Source organism: Aotus nancymaae, unplaced genomic scaffold, assembly GCF_030222135.1.
Source record: "Aotus nancymaae isolate 86718 unplaced genomic scaffold, 86718_ANA_hifiasm-v0.15.2.pri h1tg000058l, whole genome shotgun sequence".
Classification (NCBI taxonomy): domain Eukaryota; kingdom Metazoa; phylum Chordata; class Mammalia; order Primates; family Aotidae; genus Aotus; species Aotus nancymaae.
In genome coordinates this window covers 54,290,471-54,296,396 of record NW_026988472.1, presented here as the reverse complement: position 1 = coordinate 54,296,396, position 5,926 = coordinate 54,290,471, and positions in this window count along the sequence as shown.

Genomic DNA, 5,926 nt, shown 5'->3' with positions numbered 1-5,926 from the left:
GTGTCATGTACATGGGAGTAACAGAAAATGTGTCATGCACAGAGGAAGAATGGAAAGTGTGCTGCACAAGGGAGAAACAGAAAGGGTGTCATGCACAGGAGAGACAAAGGAAGTGCGTTCTGCACAGTGGAGAAACAGGAAGTGTGTTATGCACAGAGAAGCAGAAAGTTTGTCTTGCACAGGAGATACAGGCAATGTGTCCTGCACAGCAGACAAACAGGAAGTTTGATACCAGGTGGGGTGATACAGTGAGACCCCATCTCTACGACAAATAAACAAAAGTTGGCCAGGTGTTGTGGCACAAGATTGTAGCTCTAGCTACTCGGGAGGCTAAGGTGTGAGGATCACCTGAGCCTGAGAGATCAAAACTGCAGTGAGCTGTGATTGCACCATTGCACTCCAGGCCGGATGACAGAGCAAGACTTTGTCTCTTAAAAATAAAGTCTACATAGATTCTTGAAATTATTGTAGTAACCAAATTGATTGCTTAGGCCAGAAAACTGATCTGGTCATTGAAATTATTGTAAAGTTTATTTTGTATATGAGCACAACCATCTTAAAGGAAAACCAGCAAAATGAAAAGTGTGTGTGTCTTTGTTTAATCTCTTTACTTTCATTGTTAAAATCACCTTTATACATGAAAGAGTCTGATCTTATACTGCAGGGCATTGTTAATGTGAGTGACAGTGACTAAAAGTTGCTTCATTTTAAAAAGGAAAAACAAAACCTTATCCACATACACATTGGAATAAGCTGACCAAGTATGGTGCTGTTGATAGCACAAATCTTTACCTTCTTCCTTGCTTTGGATAATAGGTTTTACATTATTTTAAGAGCCAAACATGTTCATTTTGCCTTTACTACAAAACCAATTTGCTTTACAACATTTGCTAAATAGTCTGAAGCAAGTACAACTTGCTAAGTTAGCTCATTTACTGAGATTGAGTGATCTTGTGGCATTTGCCAATGTTTTTGTGCCCATTTTATACCTGACAGGTAATGTGAATTCCAAAAAGCTCCTAAGTGGTTTATAATGAGGGGTTTAATACACGTAGTATACTGAAATCATTGCTAATTCAAAATTCGCCTAAAATTAAACCATAAAATTTGAATTAACAAGTAGTCTAGATGAAAGCAATAAAATACAAGGGTATTTCTTTGAATGTTTATGCCATATTATAAATCATTTTCTCTTCATTTTAAGAATATGAAGACAATAATATATGAAAAGAATTTAAATGATGTTATCACATCAAAGACAAAGAAGCCAGCAGAGTGTATTTTCAGGGAGTTATTAATACAATGTATTGATGTATAGGCTTCCTTTCAAAGACCAATATTTTTTATATAATTTCTATGTGTTTGATAGTTGTATATTTATCTAGATCAATAGATTATTTTTTCTTGAACAGTGTTGACATTAAATGTTAGTGACTATTATGGGGTACTAACTTTGAACTAGGTTCTGAAAAATAAGTACTTGAGTGAATGTCACGTCAGCTTATTGAGGAGCTACCGATAGCCTCAATTCATGGGAAAACCCAAGATGGGTTTCCAAAAAGTACTACAAGATGTTGGGAGGCAAAAAGCATTTCTTTGTTTTGTTTTGCTTACCTCGAAAGTCAACATAAAGGTGTTTGAGAATTCCTTGTATAGCGTCACAACCTTTCTTTGCTTACTGGAGTTTTGCATCTTTGCAGATGATGAAAGTGTGTGCTCACATGTGGGTGCTCTGTTCCACAGAAAGGTTCATCTCCTGTAATGGTACCCTGGTAACATCAATGTCCAGCCCATAGACACCTGTCACAGACACTTGAGTCTTGCCTCTGGCCAGTCCTGAGGCACAAACAGCTTTATGAGCAATAGACACTCCACTGAGAACTCACCCTTTGACATGGCAAAGCAGGATATTTACTACTGCTTGGTAAACACGTTTCCGCAAGGAAGGTCTATCATTTAAAAAATATCTTGCTACTTTTTCGTTTCTCTCCACCTGCTTTTAGAGCTTATTTTATTTTTATTTTTTATTTTTTTTGAGATGGAGTCTCACTCTGTCGCCCAGGCTAGAGTACAGTGGCTCAATCTCTGCTCACTGCAACCTCTACCTCCCGATTCAAGCAATTCTCCTGCCTCAGCCTCCTAAGTAGCTGAGATTACAGGCACCTGCCACCGCGCCCGGCTAATTTTTGTATTTTTAGTAGAGACGTGGTTTCACCATGTTGGCCAGGCTGGTGTCAAACTGTTGACCTCGTGATCTGCCCATTCTGGCCTCCCAAAGTGCTGAGATTACAGGCCTGAGCCACCGTGCCCGGCCTGCTTTTAGAGTTTAAATCAAGTCCAGGAGCAATATAGTCTTAATGCCTGATATTAAAAATGGACAGGATTTAATCACTGAAAACAATGTCCATTGGCTCATTCCTGGGGTTCACTTCATGGTGTGTCTCCTGCAGCTGGGCATTATTTTCTGAAACAATCTTTGCATGTCTGTTGCCAACTATAAAGCAAACTCCACTCTTGGACCAGGAGGGACTTATTCAAATGCAAATTACCACCGACTGCTTCCAGCTTAAACTCATCCTAAGAAAGAGAGCCCTAGCCTGAATAGGACATGAGAAGCCCTGTGATGACTACAGGGATCTTTGTTTCTCTGCAGCTACTTTCCTTTTGCATCAGCTTTCTTTTGGGTTCTCTAACATTTCTTGTGCATCCCCTAGCCCTTTGCTACGTGCAGTGGCTCCCATTCATCCTTTCGGTGCCTGCTCAGCCAACCCAGACCAGTTCACTCTGCCCATTCTCTCTTCCTTACCCACAGCACCCTGCATTTCAGATGCCTCCAGCTAATTTCCTTTTAATTTCATCAGCTTGCGCCATTTCAAATCCCTGTCTGCTCCATCAGCCTCAAAGCTCCTTGAGTCTCATTTTGTTTAGTTATTTGTCATTTTTTGGAGTCAGACTTCCTGCATGCGTCTCTCCTACCATTAACTGTCCATGTGTCTCTGAGCCATTACTTAATCTTTTATGCCTCAGTCTTCCATCTGTAAAACGGGGAGGGTATGTCAATTGATTTATTAAATGAGGATTCAGCGCAATGATTCTGGAAAATTGCTCAACACCATGGCCTACCATGGATATTAACCAATGTAATCCCAGTTCTACAACCTGATATTGAGGGGTAGAGTGAAGAAATTAGTACATAATTTTCATGGCTGTAATTAATAAACCACAAAACATACAAATGGTCTCTTAATTTCATAGAGCTGTTATACATCATAGAACTTTGATCGAATTCTGAGATCACCACAGTTCCAAAATAATGTAAGTCCATTTTATGTTATGTATTTATTTATTATGTGATAATAAATGTATGATGCATAGTATATTAATAATTTTAATACTTATTATAAATTATACACATTATATTACAATTTTAATGAAGAATTAAATTAATAATTTATATTACAAATGATAATAAATTGATGTCCCTCTTTTTCCTTTTTTTTTCTTGAACGAGAGTTACTCTGTTGTCCAGGCTGGAGTGCAGTGGTGCAATCATAGCTCACTGCAGCCTTAAATTCCTGGGCTCAAGTGATCCTCCAGCCGCAGCCTCACGAGTAGCTGGGCTACAGGTGCACAGCACCACACTCAGCTAGCTTTTGTGTGTGCAAAGATGTCTCACTATGTTGCCCAGGCTGATGTCTCCCTTTTCAATAGTGAATAAGAATTTAATGAATAATGATAAAACCATTTCACTATTGGCCACATTTTTAATTAGCTGTTTCTATTATCAGCATGATTGCTCCATCTTCCAAACACAGCTCTTTCAGGAAATATTATTTTCTGTAAGCTTTAATGCTTGATGTGTTTTGTTTCAACAGGTTTTTTGAAAAGTATGAAACAGAAGGATTATATCTAATGGTCATTTTCTACATATCAGGACTTACAGTTGGAGTACTTAACGTCATCTCCAGGTGCTTCCAGGAATCACAAACAAAATGGTGACTGTCATGATTCAACTTATGAATGTATGAAGCTGACTGTGACTGAATGTTAAAAGGATGTGCAAAGAAGTGATATCAATCTAACTGGTTTAGCTACCAGTAGTAGATCATAGATTTGAAAAAAACGACGTCTTCCCCAAAATAGGGTAAGTGGATACTTAAGTTATACTTTAGAATGTATTTAGATTTTTGGAGTGTTAAATTCACATTGTTCATTTGAGTATAATTTCATTGCAACCACTCAGTCAAGAATATTCCGAATATCCATCCAAAAACCCCCTAAATTATGTACTCATATGTGAGTGGTCTGTTTTACTCCAACAAAGAGTATCAAAAAACTATGAGGTTCTCAATACTCTGACTCTAAGGACCCTAACTTTTAAGGTATGCTGAAATTTACTATCACCCTCTTGTGAATCAATATCATAGAGATGTAGTTATATAGGAAAGATAATTCCTAACATGGAAACAGGTCCAAAGAATGATAGCATATCTCCTCAGTGATGTATAGGAACATTGATTTATTCGGGCCACCAATTTTGTTTTTAATTATTAAAATTAAGGTAATTTTCCTTGATTCACTAATTACGAATGAAAGCTTAGACTATGAGAAGTCACACATTAACTTGTATAAGTCTAATACGTTACAAATGGTTAGTGACAGGTTGGAAAATAAAATGACCTCGAAGGTTATAGTTGTATTGCTCCTTGAAGCTTTAACTAGTTCTGGTTAGAATTTACCCAAATATTTTCTGCATGTTTTCTCTCATTTTATGTAAGTATCTGTATCTCAAAGGCTCACTTAAGTTAAGTATGTCATTTTGGTATGTGCCTGGTGTGATGGTCAATATTAAGTGTCACCTTGATTAGATTGAAGGATGCAAAGTATTGTTCTTGGGTGTGTCTGTGAGGGTGTTGCCAAACGAGATTAACATTTGAATCAGTGGACTGGGAAAGGAAGACCCACCCTCAATGTGGGTGTGCACCATCCAATAGGCTGTCTGCTAATGTGGCCAGAGAAACCAGGCAAAAGAAGGTGGGAGAAGCTGGCTTGCTGGGTCTTCTGGCTTCCATCTTTCTCCCATGCTGGATGCTTCCTGCCCTCACACATCTGACTCCCTACTTTTGAGGCTTTTGGACATGGACTGAGCCATTACCAGGTTCTCTCTTCCCCAGCTTGCAGACAGCCTATTATGGGACTTCACCTTGTCATCATGTGAGCCAATTCTTCCTAATAGATTCCCTTTCATATACACATAGATACTATTGGTTCCGTTTCTCTGGAGAACCCTGACTAATACCCTTTGTTCATGTGTTGGGTAAATATCTAGCATAAATTATTCATGTATTTCCATGATAGTCAGGTTTTTCACTGTTTGAACATTATACTTTAGCAGTGGTACTCTAAAAAAGAGATGTTACCATGTGGTTAAGCAAATTTGTATTGTTCTTCTTACCTGTAGTTGTTGAGTGAACTTGGGTGTGTTGTTTAATTTTTCTAAAACACTCAGCTTCTTAGTCTCCAAAATGAAGTTTCGGTGGCACGATGCAATCCCAATGTTACAGCATCTGGTACGTAGCATACAATCCATTATGTTAAGCCTTATGTGTATTAGTGTTGGTATTTTAAGATAATATGACAGAATAATGCCTCTCTCTCCTCTGTCATCATACTTTCCTGTGGATTTCAGAGCAAAGATAAAACTGTACTATGTTGTTCATAAAAAATATTCATAATTTGAAGGTGGAGAAAAGAAACTGCGATGACGCTTTTCAAAAGATGACATACACATGACCAGTGAGCATTTGAACAAATGCTTAACATCACTATTCATTAGAGAAGTGCAGATCAAAACTACAGTGAGATAGCATCTCACACCAATCAGAATGACTGTTATTAAAAAGTCAAAAAACAACAGATGCTGGCA